Source organism: Simochromis diagramma, unplaced genomic scaffold (assembly GCF_900408965.1).
Source record: "Simochromis diagramma unplaced genomic scaffold, fSimDia1.1 OVJJ01000449.1, whole genome shotgun sequence".
NCBI lineage: Eukaryota > Metazoa > Chordata > Actinopteri > Cichliformes > Cichlidae > Simochromis > Simochromis diagramma.
This window is the reverse complement of record NW_024387274.1, coordinates 3,047,884-3,068,196: the sequence shown is the minus strand read 5'-3', so window position 1 is coordinate 3,068,196 and position 20,313 is coordinate 3,047,884. Positions and strand designations below refer to the sequence as shown.

General features: G+C 44.4%; 1 long non-coding RNA gene across 1 annotated transcript; it reads right to left on the bottom strand.

The window, feature by feature from the left end:
- Positions 1-1,458: 1,458 nt before the first annotated feature.
- On the bottom strand, positions 1,459-2,670 carry LOC120715644. The gene is made up of 2 exons (XR_005691697.1): positions 2,302-2,670; positions 1,459-2,230 (listed from the first exon to the last, which is right to left on the bottom strand). It is a non-coding gene; the product is annotated as an uncharacterized LOC120715644 (long non-coding RNA).
- Positions 2,671-20,313: the final 17,643 nt, after the last annotated feature.

Sequence of the window (20,313 nt, the reverse complement as noted above, 5' to 3'; positions counted from 1 at the left end):
CCGACCCATCCTTCAAATTCAGGGAAAAGGAGGACACATTTGTCGGCTGCATTCGGAGGAGTCTACGAATTTGGACAGCCTTCGGCGCGTCGCTGTGACGTAATCGGTCTACAAATGCGGCCTCAGGAGGATGCAGCCCATGAATTTGGACACGACCATTGTATTCCACTTCACGGGTGTTTGTGTTCTTGGTTTAAGTTATATTCTTTGAATTATGATTTTCTGTTTGTATTGTATTTTTAGTTCCTGGTTTCTAGGTCTCTGTTCTGTTTCTGTGTTCTTGGTGTTTAATTCTGTTCTCCATGTGTCGTATGTTTAGTTTCAATCTTCTGTCTTTATGTCTTCCCTGCGTCCCTCGTCTTGTTACCTTTGTCCAGAGTCCATCATGTTTTCCATGTCTCTGTGGCTGTGTCTCAATTCAGGGTCTGCACGCTTGAAGTACGCGCACTACGCGTACTACGTACGGTGCGTACTATAAGTACGAGAAGTGCGGAAGTGAGAGGCTTGTAAAATGGGACGGTATACGCTTCGTCACGCTGTTCAGGTTGCCTAGCAACCATGATACTAACCGCGAGACACGTTACATACAGCTTTGTTTGACAGAAATGAAGGAGAAAAATGTTTTGCTGGTCATTCATTTTTGTTATAACATCAATTTGATTAGTATTGATTAGTATCTGAGGCTGATAACAATTAGTTAATGTTGCTCATGAGACTAAAGTCATCTCACTGTGGTAATGTAAATATAATATGGCCAATATTATAGTATTGTCAGATTATTATGATATATATATGCATACATATATATATACAGTGGGGCAAAAAAGTATTTAGTCAGCCACCGATTGTGCAAGTTCCCCCACCTAAAATGATGACAGAGGTCAGTAATTTGCACCAGAGGTACACTTCAACTGTGAGAGACAGAATGTGAAAAAAAAATCCATGAATCCACATGGTAGGATTTGTAAAGAATTTATTCGTAAATCAGGGTGGAAAATAAGTATTTGGTCAATAACAAAAATACAACTCAATACTTTGTAACATAACCTTTGTTGGCAATAACAGAGGTCAAACGTTTACTATAGGTCTTTACCAGGTTTGCACACACAGTAGCTGGTATTTTGGCCCATTCCTCCATGCAGATCTTCTCGAGAGCAGTGATGTTTTGGGGCTGTCGCCGAGCAACACGGACTTTCAACTCCCGCCACAGATTTTCTATGGGGTTGAGGTCTGGAGACTGGCTAGGCCACTCCAGGACTTTCAAATGCTTCTTACGGAGCCACTCCTTTGTTGCCCGGGCGGTGTGTTTTGGATCATTGTCATTGTGACCAAGTGGTCGGCGGGGTTATGAACAAAATAAATTGACAACGCCACCCAGGGGAATTGCACCCCCAGGAAATATATTTAAGAAAAATAGATAAAAGACCGCACAGATTCAAGGATGCCCACTGAGGCAGGTTGGCTTCCAATATTAAAACAGTTTTATTTATAGAAATGAATAAAATATTATAAATAATATTTTATAAATAAAATATTAAAGGTCAAGATGTAGCATCATTATTGACAGTGTCCTACAGTAAAAATAAAACCATTGTGGAACTTGGACTTACCAGCAGCCGTGGAACCAAAAGGAAATCACACAAAAAGAATCACTGCAGACCACCCAGTGCTGTACAAAAGAAAGTGTGAAAACGACCCACCACCTGAGGTCCCAGGACCACTGGCTCGTCCTCCTTCACTGAAATAAAACACAGAAAAATATGTTAAAAGAATAAGAGGACACTGAGCGTCAGGCTCGCTACAAATCATAAAAAGACTAAAACACACTCTAATAAAAGAAATCACACACACACAAACACAGGAAAGGCTTATTCCCCACGGGTCAAACTACCACTCGTGCTGGTAATAATTATTCTCAGGCGTAGGCCGGTCTGGCTCCCCACCGGCTGAGACCGGCCACCCAGGCGATTTAGAGTCCCAGCACGACACTCGGGCAGAGAGTCACTTCAGCCCGATCACAGAAGCGTGGGTACGAGCAACAGTCCAGGGTAAAATAGAACACCAGGCGAACCCAAAACAAGGTAAGCCTACTTAACAAAAACAAGATAAGACAAGACAAGACAGAAGACTCCACCAAGGAGGAGTTCACAACAGCGGCTGAGAAGGCAGTTCACTCTTCCAATTTAGGTTGGGCGATTTGCCATGGAGAGGTGAGTACAGCAGTGAAACCCTGAAACAGATAAATGTAACCTTAAACTCTTATAGCTATGAATGCTAATAAAAGTAGTTCTAACGGCTTACCCCAGGACCGGAGGCACTATATTCTCATTGGTGGGGGGGTAACACGAACACCTCTCTCCGCAATGGCAGAATAAAACAGACTGCTGCGCTACAACAGGCCGAAAAAGTATATTAACACAAATTCCAGTATTCGGAGGGAATCGGAGGTTAAGCGAGACCATACCTGTAGCTGTCATATAATCGGCTCTTGCTGATCAGTACGCCAGCGTTTACTGCTGTTTTGCACTAAATGCACGGGAGGAAATAATCCAACAAAACATCGGCTTAGCTTTATACGGGCTAGCGCCACCCTGCAATCAATGTGCAGGTGGGTTCCCAATTAACCGAGTTGTGCGGCGAAAAGAACGAGCGCAGGAGAGAGAGAGAGAGAGAGAGTGAGAGAGAGAGAAGAAAAAAAAATGGAAGGCGAGTAGCCCATCTGGCTACATCATGTTGGAAGACCCAGCCTCGTTTCATCTTCAAAGTTCTCACTGATGGAAGGAGGTTTTGGCTCAAAATCTCACGATACATGGCCCCATTCATTCTATCCTTAACACGGATCAGTCGTCCTGTCCCCTTGGCAGAAAAACAGCCCCATAGCATGATGTTTCCACCCCCATGCTTCACAGTAGGTATGGTGTTCTTGGGATGCAACTCAGTATTCTTCTTCCTCCAAACACGACGAGTTGAGTTTATACCAAAAAGTTCTACTTTGGTTTCATCTGACCACATGACATTCTCCCAATCCTCTGCTGTATCATCCATGTGCTCTCTGGCAAACTTCAGACGGGCCTGGACATGCACTGGCTTCAGCAGCGGAACACGTCTGGCACTGCGGGATTTGATTCCCTGCCGTTGTAGTGTGTTACTGATGGTGACCTTTGTTACTTTGGTCCCAGCTCTCTGCAGGTCATTCACCAGGTCCCCCCGTGTGGTTCTGGGATCTTTGCTCACCGTTCTCATGATCATTTTGACCCCACGGGATGAGATCTTGCGTGGAGCCCCAGATCGAGGGAGATTATCAGTGGTCTTGTATGTCTTCCATTTTCTGATGATTGCTCCCACAGTTGATTTTTTCACACCAAGCTGCTTGCCTATTGTAGATTCACTCTTCCCAGTCTGGTGCAGGTCTACAATACTTTTCCTGGTGTCCTTCGAAAGCTCTTTGGTCTTGGCCATGGCGGAGTTTGGAGTCTGACTGTTTGAGGCTGTGGACAGGTGTCTTTTATACAGATGATGAGTTCAAACAGGTGCCATTCATACAGGTAACGAGTGGGGGACAGAAAAGCTTCTTACAGAAGACGTTACAGGTCTGTGAGAGCCAGAGATTTTCCTTGTTTGAGGTGACCAAATACTTATTTTCCACCCTAATTTACGAATAAATTCTTTACAAATCCTACCATGTGACTTCATGGATTTTTTTTTCACATTCTGTCTCTCACAGTTGAAGTGTACCTCTGGTGCAAATTACTGACCTCTGTCATCATTTTAAGTGGGGGAACTTGCACAATCGGTGGCTGACTAAATACTTTTTTGCCCCACTGTATGTATATAAAACACCCAGCACGCCCCTGCGGGCGGTTTATCCTTCAAGCTCGGGTCCTCTACCAGAGGCCTGGGAGCTTGAGGGTCCTGCGCAGTATCTTAGCTGTTCCCAGGACTGCGCTCTTCTGGACAGAGATCTCCGATGTTATTCCCGGGATCTGCTGGAGCCACTTGCCTAGCTTGGGAGTCACCGCACCTAGTGCTCCGATTACCACGGGGACCACCGTTACCTTCACCCTCCACATCCTCTCGAGCTCTTCTCTGAGCCCTTGGTATTTCTCCAGCTTCTCGTGTTCCTTCTTCCTGATATTGCTGTCATTTGGAACCGCTACATCGATCACTACGGCCGTCTTCTTCTGTTTGTCTACCACCACTATGTCCGGTTGGTTAGCCACCACCATTTTGTCCGTCTGTATCTGGAAGTCCCACAGGATCTTAGCTCGGTCATTCTCCACCACCCTTGGGGGCATCTCCCATTTTGACCTCGGGACTTCCAGGTTATACTCGGCACAGATGTTCCTGTACACTATGCCGGCTACTTGGTTATGGTGTTCCATGTATGCCTTGCCTGCTAGCATCTTGCACCCTGCTGTTATGTGCTGGATTGTCTCTGGGGCATCTTTACACAGCCTGCACCTGGGGTCTTGCCTGGTGTGATAGACCCCAGCCTCTATGGATCTTGTACTCAGAGCTTGTTCTTGTGCTGCCATGATTAGTGCCTCTGTGCTGTCTTTCAGTCCAGCTTTGTCCAGCCACTGGTAGGATTTCTGGATATCAGCCACCTCCTCTATCTGCCGGTGGTACATACCGTGCAGGGGCCTGTCCTTCCATGATGGTTCCTCGTCTCCCTCCTCTTTCTTGGGTTTCTGCTGCCTGAGGTATTCACTGAGCACTCGGTCAGTTGGGGCCATCTTCCCAATGTATTCTTGGATGTTCGTTGTCTCATCCTGGACTGTGGTGCTGACACTCACCAGTCCCCGGCCCCCTTCCTTCCGCTTAGCGTACAGCCTCAGGGTGCTGGACTTGGGGTGAAACCCTCCATGCATGGTAAGGAGCTTTCTTGTCTTTATGTCAGTGGCTTCTATCTCCTCCTTTGGCCAGCCTATTACCCCAGCAGGGTACCTGATCACGGGCAGGGCGTACATGTTGATGGCCCGGATCTTGTTCTTACCATTCAGCTGACTCCTCAGGACTTGCCTGACCCTCTGCAGGTACTTGGTGGTTGCAGCCTTTCTAGCGGCCTCTTCATGGTTCCCATTTGCCTGCGGGATCCCCAGGTACTTGTAACTGTCCTCTATGTCTGCAATGTTGCCTTCTGGTAGTTCAATCCCCTCAGTTCTGACTACCTTCCCTCTCTTTGTTACCATCCGACTACACTTCTCCAGTCCGAACGACATTCCAATGTCATTGCTGTATAGCCTGGTAGTGTGGATCAGTGAATCGATGTCTCGTTCACTCTTGGCATACAGCTTGATGTCATCCATGTACAGGAGGTGGCTGACAACTGCTCCGTTCCGTAGTCGGTATCCGTAGCCAGTCTTGTTAATGATCTCACTGAGGGGGTTCAGGCCTATGCAGAACAGCAGTGGGGACAGAGCATCTCCTTGGTAGATCCCGCACTTGATGGTGACTTGTGCTATGGGCTTGGAGTTGGCCTCTAGTGTTGTACGCCACATCCCCATTGAGTTCCTGATGAAGGCTCTTAGGGTCCCATTGATCTTGTACAATTCTAGGCATTCCAGTATCCAGCTGTGGGGCATTGAGTCATAGGCCTTCTTGTAATCAATCCAGGCAGTGCACAGGTTGGTCAGTCTGGTCTTGCAGTCTCGGCTGACTGTTCTGTCTACCAGTAGCTGGTGTTTTGCGCCTCTGGTATTCTTGCCAATTCCTTTCTGTGTCCCACTCATGTATTGACCCATGTGCCTGTTCATCTTAGCCGATATGATGCCTGACAGGAGCTTCCATGTGGTACTGAGGCAGGTTATTGGTCGGTAGTTGGAGGGGACCGGTCCCTTCTTGGGGTCCTTGGGGATCAGGACCGTCCGACCTTCGGTTAGCCATTCCGGGTGTCTCTCGTTAACTAGCAGCTGGTTCATTTGTGCTGCCAGACGCTCGTGGAGTGCAGTCAGCTTCTTTAGCCAGTAGTGAACCATGTCAGGCCCTGGTGCTGTCCAACTCTTCATACTGGAGACCCTTTCTTGGATATCTTTCTTGGACCGGTCCCTTCTTGGGGTCCTTGGGGATCAGGACCGTCCGACCTTCGGTTAGCCATTCCGGGTGTCTCTCGTTAACTAGCAGCTGGTTCATTTGTGCTGCCAGACGCTCGTGGAGTGCAGTCAGCTTCTTTAGCCAGTAGTGAACCATGTCAGGCCCTGGTGCTGTCCAACTCTTCATACTGGAGACCCTTTCTTGGATATCTGCCACTGTGATGGTTACTGGAGGGCAAGCTAGCAAGACAGAAGTTAAGCTCTCCTTGCAACATGGCAAATTGAACCTCCCCCACCCTCATTCAGATCTGGCGTTTGGAATTATTTTGGTTTTCATGTGACGGATGACCCTGAAGGTAAGCGCGTCATGGACTAAAGTAAAACAGTATGTTGGATGTGCCACGCAATGCTCAATTACATGGGTGGGAACTAGTGTGTTAGCGCAGTTAGCTCGTTAACGTGTTGGCCGTCCAGCCCCATGCACGGGGCGATCGGCAGTAGCTCGTTAACAGAGATTTGCTGTGTTGTGGCATTAACATCATTTCAACGAGATTAACGCTGACAGCACTAGTGGGAACACAACGAATATGACTGCACATTTACGCCGACATCATCCTAGTGCAAAGACAAAAACAACAAGCATGCATGCTACAAACTTTACCCGAGTCATTTAGACAGCCGTTAGCACATGATTCTCCTTATGGGGACCTGATATGTTTAATATGCTGCTGAGAATATAGCCCAGAAGAAGCGTATAGTATAGCTTTTATTTTGGAAAGAGCCATTTCTCTGTAATAAACTCTCTTTTCCAAAGATGAGTGATTCCTCAATCAGATACAGGGCTTGCAATATCGCTAGCCCGACGTCCTGGGGCTAGCGATTTTTCCAGTCGGGCTACCAAAATCTATCTCTTCCCTGCCCGTCGGGCTATTGTAGGAAGGAAAAATATATGTCAATGCTTTTGCATTCTTTCAGAAATGTAGCTGGGTAATTATGTCATTGGCATCGGTGAGCCACTGTCAATATGTGACATATTGAAATCGCGTTTGAATTTGCGCTTGTTTTTTGCTTTCACTTTGCAATCGTGCAAACTGTGTATAGAGAGCGTCAGCACTGATTGGTGAGTGATGATAATTTGTGCACCAATTCCTCTGACATCGTCTTATTAATCGTTAGCTTACTATGCAAACATGACAAGTGACATCTCCCGCAGCAAGCTTAAACATGTGAGAGGTTGATCGCGCAGAGAATCGCTGAGCTTATGTGAGTGCGTGTGTAAAACCAGCAGGATATATATTTTAGTTCTGCTGAGCCAAATAAGACAGGTCAGGGTGAAGAAGTGACAGCCAAAGAAAGGCTTACCACAAAACGGAGAAGTTATGACAAATCAGACTATAAGGCAAAAAGAAAGTGCAGCTTTATGGTTTCATGGACAAAAGAATTTCTGTGGCTGCGATATGACGAGCTAAATAACCAGGGCTGCACATAAGTGGTCCGCAGGTGCGCATTCGCTGTCAAAATAAAAAACAGGCACAAGGGTTAGGGTTAAATTTAAAAACTGTACTTTTGAGTTAAAATATATATTTATAATTTTAATAAATGACAAATTAAAAAGGCATGAACATTTTTTTTGTATCGAAAAAATATCGAACCGTGACACCGTGAATTTTGTGTATCGTGAATTTTGTGTATCGTTTTGTGTATCGTTGCACCCCTAATATATTAGGGGTGCAACGATACACAAAATTCACGGTTCGGTTCGATACTTTGGTGTCACGGTTCGATATTTTTTCGATACAAAAAAAATGTTCATGCCTTTTTAATTTGGCATTTATTAAAATTATAAATATATATTTTAACTCAAAAGTACAGTTTTTAAATTTAACCCTAACCCTTGTGCCGTGTTTTTTATTTTGACAGCGAATGCGCACCTGCGGACCACTTATGTGCAGCCCTGGTTATTTAGCTCGTCATATTGCAGCCACAGAAATTCTTTTGTCCATGAAACCATAAAGCTGCACTTTCTTTTTGCCTTATAGTCTGATTTGTCATAACTTCTCCGTTTTGTGGTAAGCTTTTCTTTGGCTGTCACTTCTTCACCCTGACCTGTCTTATTTGGCTCAGCAGAACTAAAATATATATGCTGCTGGTTTTACACACGCACTCACATAAGCTCAGCGATTCTCTGCGCGATCAACCTCTCACATGTTTAAGCTTGCTGCGGGAGATTTCACTTGTCATGTTTGCATAGTAAGCTAAAGATTAATAAGACGATGTCAGAGGAATTGGTGCACAAATTATCATCACTCACAGATCAGTGCTGTCCCTCTCTATACACAGTTCGCACGATTGCAAAGTGAAAGCAAAAAAACAAGCGCAAATTCAAAACTCCGCGCATTTGGAGTATGCATTTGAAGTACACTTCGAATTGGGACAGCCGTCGTCGCGTGGCGGTGACGTAACCGCACTTGAAATGCGTACTTCAAGCGTGCAGACCCTGAATTGGGACACAGCCTGTCTTTGGGAATGCCTCGTGCTTCCTGTTTTACTTTGACAGTCTGTGTCCTATGGCAGCGTATCCTGCTTTGTTTCCTGTGTGTCGTTATGTCAGATTATTCCCAGCTGTGCTTCCCTCCTGTTTTCCGTTCCCTTGTTACTCCCTGGTGTATTTAAGCCCGGGGTTTTCCTCTGTCTCTGTTGTGTTGTACCCTTACTGTACTGTGTGTTTTTCCTCTGTACTTCTGGTAATATTCTGGTTCTCTGTTTAGTAATTTGAGTTTCTAATTTAGTTTTATTGTTCAGGTTTTCATCAGTGTTCTGCTGCTTTTAGTTAATCATCCTGTCTCAGAGTCCTGCGTTTGGGTCCTACTGTCATGTTTCACTGTGTGGCTGGCAGGAAATAGAACCCAAACGCAGGACTCCTTCGCGGGGAGGGATGAACTCAAAACTCATTTACCACCCAGTCAGCAATCACCTCTCTGAGGTTGTATAAGCTGGGGATGGGCTGGATGTGGGAGGGTGGCTTTCTCTGGTGTCTCTGCTTTGAGTGCTAGGTGTGTGATTGTCCTGCCTACGGTGTGGAGTGGTAGGAGCAGTGGGAGAGGCTTCTGGTGGTTTTCCTCTGTGCTGGTCAGTGTGACCAGCCCCACCGTGCGTGGCTCTTTGTGAGTAGCTCTTAACTGAGCAGTGGTTTTCCTTAAGTGTCGGCGGCCTCCATTATTTGGTTTGGCCTGCCTGGTTATTGCTAAGAGCAGCGTTGCTGTCTTTTTCTGTTGAAGCCTTATAGTTGTTTTCTTTGTTGAAGTGGTCACCATCTCTTTGGGTCGGCTTGTCTGATTTATCATTAAAGCAGCGTTGCCGTCTCTTTTTGTTGTTACTGTTTATATGAATATTGAGGTAACTGATTATAATAAAGATATAATTTGTGTTAAATACCTCTGCCTGGCGTTCTTTTCATTTCAACCCGGATCCAACTGTTACTGTCCCCCATCCTCTTCGCCTAGCTTTCATGTGGGGACGTAACAAGCCATAAACAAGAAACTCAAATCAAAAACCAGAGACATGAGGGAGCTACACAGTGTGAGGGGACGATGCCACAACGAACGGAGGTGAGCACAAACAATAAATACACAAGGAGAACAGGGAACAGCTGGGAGACACAGCTGAGGGCAATTACACATGTGACAAAATGGGAGACAGAGGCAGACTGGAGGGTGAGAGAGAGACAGAGGGTGAGAGAGAGGGAGCTCAAAGGGGCACGAGAGGAAGCACAGACATGCCGGGATGAAGGAAACACAGAACGTAAGGAGTGGACACAAGAACTCACATCACTGTATGATCTTACACACACAGGGGTCAGCTATACAGAGGGAAATTATCGGGGAACTAAACCGGAACCACAAGAAACTAGACCTGTAGAAATAAACTATAGAGTAACAAAGAGAACTTAATACAAAATTCACAACACAAAACGACAAAAATCACAGGAACTTAAAACACTCAGGCTACGTCCAGCCCGGATAGATTTGAAAACGGCGTTTTCGTCTGCAAACGCTCCGCGTCCACACTAGCGTTTTCAGTCGTTTCCACAGAGTCATGCGTCCACACTGAAACAGATGAAAACGCTTACGTTCCAGTCCTGCACAAAAGCGAGTGAGAATTAAAGAATTTGAAGAAAAGCTATCTGGAGCACGTACAAACTGATATTCATCTTTTTTAGGGCTGTCAAAATTGAGAGCAATCAAAACAACGGCTGTATAATGCACTCCGCTATCTTTGTTTGGTCACATGACTGTATCACATGACTAAAATACGTCATTGTTTTAGAAAGTCTGCGTTTTCGTGTGTCCACACTGCGACGGGACAGCTGCGTTTTGAAATGTCTGTGTTTTCGAGAGCGTTTTCAAAACGCTGCGTTTTTCCTTGAGGAAAACGCCGTCTCAGTGTGGACGGGAGGCCAAAACGGAGAGAAAACAATGCGTTTTCAAACGAAAACACATTAGTGTGGACGTAGCCTCAATCAAAATCCCAGGACCCTGACACCTACACCCTGCACCGCACACATCCACACCTTGACAGCTGCTTTTATTGTGCCGTGAAAATAATGGTCTAAATCTGATCTAACGCAGCATTTCAGGCTGAGTTAAAATAGCGTGTACATTTTTGGGAACAATGACATGGTTAAAAACATTTTGTGCAAAATACTGTCAGGAATATCAAACTGTAACACCGAATGAATATTTGTCACTTTGATAAACGACTGTTGGTTTTCACTGAAAGGTTTCAATAGTATGGAAAACCTACACTCTGAGTAACAATGCACTTTATGGAAATCAAGACGTGCTGATGTTTCCATGTCAGAATTGTTAGCACTGTCTGTATCTGCAATCCTGCTGCTATCGTGTGTAATATAACAGGTATGTTTGAGTTACAGTGTGCTGTAGGAGCTGTGGTGATGGGGGGGGTGAGGAGGTGGGGTAGTTATTGTTACAGAGGCAGGCATTAGCAGCCAGCCATTCTCAAAGTGGCACAATCACTTCCTGCTAGGATGCTCCCAGCAGCCACCCCGATCGAAGCCGACATCAACAGATGTCTGCCAGCTTTCCTGCACTCAACACATTTCCTATTAAAAGTGGCAGCAGCAGAATCAGGGGAATCGTCCTTGTTTGGGGGCAGCAGTGAGACACAGACATGCTGAAGAAGTTTCCAAAGCTGCTGCAGAGATGAGTTCCTGCTCCGGCTGGAAAGAAAGAACCTCCGCCTCAAATATACACACCATCATCTGGACCCCCCACTGCAGCTCTCTGTCACTGCATGTGCATCCCATCCCAGGAAAAAGGTTATAAAGGGCTGTCTTTACTCCGCTCATCAGCCTGGTTCACCCTGCATAATTTATAGGCTTGTTACTGTAATCAAAAATTCTTTCTTATTTATTTATTTATTTATTTATTTATAGAGATTATATGTTGGGGGTGGGAGGTGCATGGCGGCAGCAGAGTTTCCTGCGATCCCGGGCCTTTTCATGTGAAATGAGATATTGCTGTAGTGTCCCTCGGGTAAGGAGACGCGCACGCACACACACACGCACACACACACACACACACACACACACACACACACACACACACACACACACGCACTTGTGAAGAAAAACTCTTGTGTACACATGCAGCACATCTCCAACTTCCCTCTATCCTGCTCATGAATGTTAATGATGGCAGCGTGGAGAGACAGATTCACCCGCAGTGAACCACCCAGCTCTGCCACTTTGCTCGTGTACAGTCTATTGTTGGGAAGGCTAATAATCATCACGAGGTCAGGTCACAGTTTTGGCCTCTGTTATTTTCTAACAGCTATATAGTTGCATTTATGAATCTCCTAGCAACTGTGTAAGAGATGACTGTAGGAAATTAATAGAAAAAAATATATTAAATATATACTGAAGCTAAATACACGTCTTTTTGAAGGTTTGATGAGACAGTATTATTGTAACATAAATACTGAGTTTGTACCCTGAATTCATCAGTTAAAGTTTAAATATCATATGTGATCTGAAAATGTTTAAGGGGTCTGTTTGACGCAGTTAACTGCTGAGCGTTAGCACAACATGGGAAAAACCTCCTGATTTGGATAACGAGTGAAGGAGAGTCATGCTTCAGTTAGTACTTCAGTTCATGATTTTAAGTTTTTCTTTTCACTGGGAGTTTAACATAGAAGACATTGTTTTATAAGCAACCTGGCAGTGTAGCACAATTCTGCCACTTTTAAGAAATTATTCCTTTTCAGAAGAAAATAATTTGTTTTAAAATCATTTAAAATGTATTGAGTGGAAGATGAGTGGATGGTGGGGTGGGTGCAGTTTTCTCTGTGGTGGGGTCGGGTGGGCAGTCCCAGGCTCTGTGGGGCCGGGCGGTGCTGCTGAACTGGGCCCCGGTCTGGATGGGCCTGGGCCCCCTTTCCCTGGCAGGTCGCGGAGTATGGGGGTGCCTACTGGGGTCAGCGGGGGAGCTGGCCCCAGGGAGGGGTCACTTGCCCCTCCCTTCCTTCCCTCCCCATCTCCAGCTGCCTCCCTCTTCCTGCTCCACCACAATTACCCACACATGCAGGGCCTTGGGGTAAAGGTGTGTCACCAGGGTGCAGAGGAGGCATCCCCCCCCTCTGTCCCCTTCTGGCTTCTTGTGCCTCAATTTTATCCCACAACTTAGACATTCACATTACTCACACTCTCATTACACATACATGTAGGATCTTGGGGGTGGGCACGCTACACGGACTCCAAAAGACCATCAGGGTGTACACCCCACCCCTGGCGTCGTTGCCCACCTCTCAATGTTAAATACACGTAGACATTGAGGGCTAGCAGGAGGGGCTGTGCGCTTACCTGCTGCTCTCTGGCAGGTAGCTCCATGCCCTCCTGGGTTTTAATTGCACCTTAGAACACACATGCATCAACACTACAATGAGCGGGTGGAGGGAGGTTTGGAGTCTTCTCTCACCCCCGTTCTCTGCGGCCTGCTGGAGCGGGGGGGCTAGGAGGAGGAGTGTGGGGCCTCCCTGCTGCTGCGGAGTCGGGGCGGTCTGCCTCTCCCCACCGCTGGGAAAAGGGTAACACCATCTGGGTCTGGGTGCAGTTTCCCCCTCCAGGGGCAAGGGTACCTAGACCCGGTTCGTAGAGTACGCTTGGGGAGTGTGATCGTGTCTGTCTCCACGTTGGGTGAGTGTGGAGTAAGTGCATATGAGAGCATGAGGGTGGGAATGGATGTTTGTGTCTGTGTGTGCCTGTATGTCTGTGTCTGTGTGTCAGGTTGGGTATCAGGCGCCACCTCTCTGGGGACATCTCAGGCCCTCCAAGGTTTGGAGGCCTATCTCCCCCTACCACCACTCCCCCTGCCAGTGGCGGACTCCCTCAGACATCGGTGCGTTGGTGGGTCTTTGTGTCTGGGGATGGGCGTCCAGGTACACACCGGCTCACTCCTTGGTGGCTGCTTGTCGGGGCCTGGAGCCTGGGGCTCGCTCGGGCCACTTCGGAGGTGGGGTGCCCCCGGCCTCTCGGCCTGGGGCTCGGTCACTCAGGCACAGCTGGCTGCCGGCGGAGCTCACGGGCGCGTCACTGCAACCCCCCTGGCTTCTGCTCGGTGGCTGCTCAGTGAGCCCTCATCTGGGACTCTCCTCAGCTCTTTCTGGGACAGTGGCGCGGCTGCCCCTCTGTTGGTCTTCCTTGGTCTCTTGTGTTCTGGGGGCCTCTGGATGTCTGGAGTCTTGATCTCCTCCATACCTGCTTCATACCCTGGAGGACGGGGCTGCGGCCCCCCCACACCCTCTAGCAGATCATTACATGAAGGAACCTTTAAAAAAAACAAGCGCGTCCATGCTCACAGGTGTACACACGGGTGATCACACCCACAAACTACACCCTTTTTGGCTCCTACCTCAAAGCACACTGTGTTCTGTTGATCTTATGTGCTGCACAATAATGTTTAATATTTAGTATTTACTGTTATATTCACATGGATCATCGTGATGTTGTTTATTATGTTGCTCCTTTTTTTCTGCTTGTTTTCTTTTTTCTTTCTCAGCAGGTGATTGATTTATTTTTTGTCTGTTTGTTTTGTTGGTTTTTGTTTTTTGCCCTTTATCTCCGTCCCTCTTCCCCGCTGTTTTTCTTTCCCTCTTTCTTTTCCCCAGTCAAGTCTGTCCCGTATCTAGCAGGTTAAAATAAAATAAACAATAAAAGGTGAATCAATTATCAATCATTACAGCAAGGCTGGGATGGTCCATTTGGTACAGTAAATCCACTGGGCATCTTTCTTCGCCTTTAGACAATAATTCTGATGGCAAAAGAGCCAAATGGGACAGGCAAAAAACATAAAAAAATAAAATAAATAAATAAAATAAAATGTATTGAGCATTGTCTCTAAACGCAAATTACATTTTTTCCCAAATAATTAATGAGAGAAGTTTTATTAGATTCTGTTCAGGGTTGTATTTCGGTATTTACAAAGTTTCTCTTCTGTTCAGTTTTATTTATGTAGGTTTAACTTACAGCACGTGTCCTCTCTGATCACTAAAATGACACCATAATATGTTTGAAAAGAAAGCTTTTGAGTGAGCGCTTGCCAAAACTGAGAAAAAGAGCTTCTTACCAGAAAGAAACCTCCAGCAGGACCAGACCTGACCTGAGGAATAACCGCTAACTACACTGTAAAAAAAAACTCCGTAAAATAATGGAAAATTATTAATTTTGATTATATTAAGTAATAAATTTCATTTTTGCAGCCAGTTCTTTATATAGTAATCATATATTTAATGGATTTGTAATGTTAAAAATTATCCTCAAATATTAAATGACTGGATTTGCCTTTAAAAGAAAACAACATGATTACACACATAACAACAGTCTCTTCATTTCTGATTATATCAGTTATAGTTTTAATGTGTAACTTTACAAAGCATATTTGTATAAGTATCCTTTACTGTTACTGATCTATGCTGGTGTGTTCCCAGTGTTCCCACACCCAGAATTAATTTCCCCAGGAAAGTTACAATATTGTTAATTACAGATTATATCAGGTACAATTCAATGGACATAAATGTAAATGGAAAAGTTACACTTCAGTTTTTACCTTTAGCTTTTAACAGAGCACGGGAACATTTCTGTTAAGATTTACTAACACTGTGGAAACAGAACTAATTTAACCAAATATTTCATGTAAATGTTACAGAACTTTAAAGTTACGTTGAAACCAAGCACACCATTGTTTTTCTTGTGACATTACCAATAAGTTAGATGTGTCACATGGCCCTCTTCCTATTGGAAAAACAAAAGTTGTATCCAAGATGGCCGACTTCTAAATGGCCACCATGGTCACCACCCATCTTGAGGAGTTTGCCCCCTCACATATACTAATGTGCTACAAACAGGACTTTAATATCACCAACCATTCCCATGTTATTACGCTGTATCCATATAAATGGCCCACCCTGTGTATTACTCTTGAGATGCACGAATTTAATGACTGTGAACAATAAATGTTACGTTCCTGTGAATTTACAGACACATAATCAGTATTATTTTATATTATTTTATACATAATGTTTTCAAAGAATAGTTATATATTCAATAGTGCAAAATGTTACAATATTACACATTAGGAAAGTATTGGCAAGTGCTTGATTACTCATTTAAGAACATTACTCCTCCTTAGTATGACAGCAGATATATTATTATGACGATGATTATGATCATTAGTAGCAGTGACAGGTGTAGATGGTGTAACAGTAACAGATGGATTTGCATGGTGCTGGATGTGAGTCTCACTGAGGCTCTGGCAGCCCTGGTTCTGCTCCTCCTGTTGTCCTGGCAGAGCTAAACTACCTGTTGTCACCTGCACCAGGACTGAAACACAACTCTGCCGTCTACACACGTCGAACATCTTTAGGTTTCTGCAGCACCAGGGAAACTCGCCACGTTCACCGTGACTCTGAGTTTAATTGTTAGATGGTTTTTGGCTCATTGAAAGCCATGTGAACAGAGCCTTTCTGTTTGTACAACAGATTGTTAGAAGTCTTCTGTTTTGGTCTCTTTGTGATGTTGAGGCACAGGAAGTGAGTGTGTCCTGACTGTCTGAGAGTTGCCACTGTAAATCCAAATCTCAGCGTTCTCTGATTCACGTCATTCAAGCACAGTGCTGTTGAATGAAGTGACATAAAGTGATAAAGTGGTCTGACAGTAGCAGTAGATGGTTTTTCACTTAGAAATGGTTTTAAGGACAAATACAGCAAAGTGAACTGGGTTCATGTTGTATTACAGCAGCACTACTCCATTATTATACAAAGCAAAGCTCGTGCAGTTATTTCAAACTACGAGGAAACCTCTGGCCTGTAGTTGGAACTACACAACCTGCTTTCAGCTGCTTTATTCACGCCACAGCAGCTCGCTCTGCATGCTGGATTTAGCAGGTTTATTCTAACTCAGCGCTCGTTGTACTCAGAGTCACAAAGACTTCTCCCAGGATAACATGAGATCTTTTGCTCTTTTACATGAACACATGGACCATTGCATGACAGAGCCACCCGTGACACTGTGGCTGAGTGACAGTTATAGAATGATGACATTTAGTTTGACACTGACAACTCTGCAACTTACTTTCTGCTCCCAACACTGAATTCTGTTAACCAATAGAAACTGTCATCCATTTTTAAAACCTCACGATAGCAACATTTGAGATTGCACAGAATTTCTAACAAGTTGTTTTGGATTTATCGCTCTGACCGACTGTGGAGCACTTTGGTCAACTTTGTTGCATTATTATGTGCTATAGAAATACATTTTGGTTTGATTTATTTGTTTATGTCTGTGACAAAGTGGGTGAGAAGACCATTTGTCTATATTCTTAATTAACATTCTTGTTTTGATTTAACCATATTTCACATGTAATCTGCAATATGCAAACATCTACTATCCCGGGTTTGTTTATGTTCTGCACTTTTACAGATTATATAATATAACATCTTGGTTTAAATCAATTCATACAAGTCTGTTAAGTTAACATGTCCTTTATTTCAACTGTTGTATTGTTTAGGACTTACCTTACCTACATGTCTTCCAGAAACAAAAGGAGGAAATGTAGTTTTACTTCCTGCTTTATAGCTTCTGGGTTCATCTGAGGTCACAGGAAGAGACCAAGTGCAGAAGGGGAAGAACTCTTATGATTTAAACAAGTTGATTTTAGAGGGTTTATGAAGAAATAGATTTATTGTTGTAATATGTATTGATTACACCACAGAATTTATGTTGCGAGTAAAGAGGAGTAGTAGAGGTTTGAATATAATCATGTTCATCTTACCTACCTACTGAGTGAAGTAGTCCAGAGGAGAAAGTGTTTGGTTAAGTGGACGATTTAAGCAGAAGAACTCGGGTGTTTTAGGAGAAAGGGTCAGGTCAGTGTAGCTGTGTGCAGTTTGACCTCAATTTCCGTTGATTTAAGTTCAGTTATGTTTATTTGAACTGAGTTAATCACAGAGTTGAGTTTCTTATTTGTTTCTTTTTAAATATTGTTTGGGTCACAAAATGGTGAATAAATCACTTGCTACACTGGACAGCATCAGTCTCCTGCACTTCTTTGACCGCTTAAGTCGAGTCCTACCACAATGTCACAGAGTAGCTATTAAACATTTATCTCAGTCTACATACAGCTGACAGCAGTTACAGTTTACAGAGTAAAACAGTCCATTTCATGGGTAGACCCCTGCTTTCTTATTTTATCCATCCTTACTTATTGTTCCCAAGTTTTGCTTTTTGCCAGTGTCCTTGTTATCACTAGTACCATGACAGCCCTGCAGTGTCAAAGGGCTAGGGGCCACAGCTGCTCAAAAATAGCTGAAATCCACGAGACCCCTTTTATTTTAATAGTTCAAACACCAAATGTACCTTAAATTATCATCCTACAAAACTTTAATATCATTTCACAATTTCATAGTGAAACACTCGTACAGCAGACAACTGGCAGAGATGTGGGCTTCCACAGCACGTCCAAAATCCACAAATACGCAGATATTCCATGAATAATAAGTTCCTTGCCACAGGAAAATCCTCCAGTAAGTGAATCCATGAATATTGAACCACAAACAGGCATTCAGTAGGGGTCAACTGTAAAGGTAATGCCAGAAAAACACATCCAGCAGGCTGCTCATGTGCATCGTAGGCCTGCTTACACATAACCATGAGGCCCCCACATCTCTCTCTGGACTGTCTAAAATATTTGCTAGATGGCCTTGATGACATTAAATCGTGGTTTGCATTAAAGTTTTTGAATGTAAACCAAAATACTGAGATCATACTATTTGGACCTTCTGACCCTCGCTCTTCTCTTAAGGTTGACCTTGGTCCTCTGGAAAAGTCCAGAAATCCCTTTGCAAAGAATCTGGGAGTTTTCTTTGACAGCAGCTTTTTATTTGAGAAACAAATAAAGTCTGTTGTTAGAGCCAGCTTCTTCCAGCTCAGGCAAAAACTAAGAACATCCTGTCATTTGCTGACTTTGAGAAAGTGATCCATGCATTTATTTCATCCAGGCTCGACGACTGTAATAGTCTTTATTTTGGTATCAGCCGGGCTCTGCTCTCTCGTCTTCAGCTTGTTCAGAACGCTGCAGCCGACTCTTGACAGGCACTCGTAAACATGACCACATTTCCCCAGTCTTGGCTCGTTTACACTGGCTTCCAGTATGTTGTAGAGTTGATTTTAAGATTTTATTGCTTGTTTTTAAATCTCTAAATGGATTAGCTCCGTCATACCTCTCTGATCTGTTAACTAAAAATACTCCAAACAGAACTCTCAGGTAGCTGATAAGTTGCTTCTAGTTGTCCCTAGCAGCAGGCTAAAACTGTCACAGGTGGGATGGACTCAGGTGCGACTATATACAGGTGAGAGGGCGAGGGGAATCCAGGGCACAGGGGAGTCCGGAAAAGGGCTCTTCACACATGAGGAAATCTTCACACAGTTCCAGAAACACAGCACACCAGCAACTTAGCACATCCAGGGCTCCAAGGGAAAGAGATTCCTGTTCACAGGAAACAAGCCGTTAATCTAACGAAGCAGCAACGTGAAAAGACAACTAGAAACCAGCACTCTGGAGCTTACAACCGAGGTTACTCTATAGTCCTGCGATGAGATGTTTCCAGCCACTGGTGACGCTGGTGAAGCGATGAGCCACAGGTGTGTGATTATTCACAGGTGCGAGGGCCAGGAGCGGGGAGCCTGCAATGAGCTCCGCCCAGGCGAGGCAAGCGTGAGAGAGAGGGAAAGGAAAACAAGAAACACATGTCAAACTGGGTCAGCCGGGCAGACACCATGACAAAAACACAGAGGGGCCTTTGCGATCGCTGCGCCCAAACTTTGGACGTCTGCCTCTTGAAGTTAGGATCTCTCCAACACTTGACTTTTGAAAACACATTTTTACTCTCTAGCTTTGAATTGTGACAGATTTTTGTTTTGTTCTTTGTGTGGGTTTGATCTACTTTTTTTTTTTTACTATGTACAGCACTTCGGTCAACCTGTGTGGTTTTTAAATGTGCTGATAAATAAATTGATTGATTGAACAAGTAAAACTTAATATAACTTGTGTAAAAATCTCCTAAACCTGTTGTAGGAGTCACTTTTGTCACATTATGACGTTTTGTGTCTGTAAACGATGCTGTCACATTTAATTACCATCACGTGTTGTCGGACCAGACAGTGTTTTGTGGTTTATGTGATGTTGGATACTGAAAGGAACTGTTGAACAACAATGCAGCCAATGGTGAGGGACACATGTGTAAATGTACAGGTGCTTTTACTCGTTTTACTCGTGACAGCGGTCACCCTCGCCATCAAACAGCTGAGTGGCTTCAGGTGTGGGCGTGGCCTCCTAACCCGCCCTAACCTGCTGCTGCTCATTGATTTGTATTCACTGCGGCATTTAAGGGATGTTTTGACTAAACTTTCACTTTAGTTTGTATATTTAAAACCTTGTACATATTTAGATTGAATTCTGTTGCGTTTCTGTCTTTTTATGACGACTTGGGGGAAAAATCATTACAGGTTTGTTGTAATATTGATTCATTGTCCATTTTTATTTTATTTTTGCTACCTTTTGTAATCTAATTTTTCTTTTGTTTCTCATTCACATGTAACTTTCACGTGTATTTACACGAACCTGCTGTCGTCTGCGCCGTGTTTGTGGTTTTACTTCCCTTTGTCTTGTCAACCTTGCTAGGTTCAGCACCTTAGTTTCCTGTTGCCTTT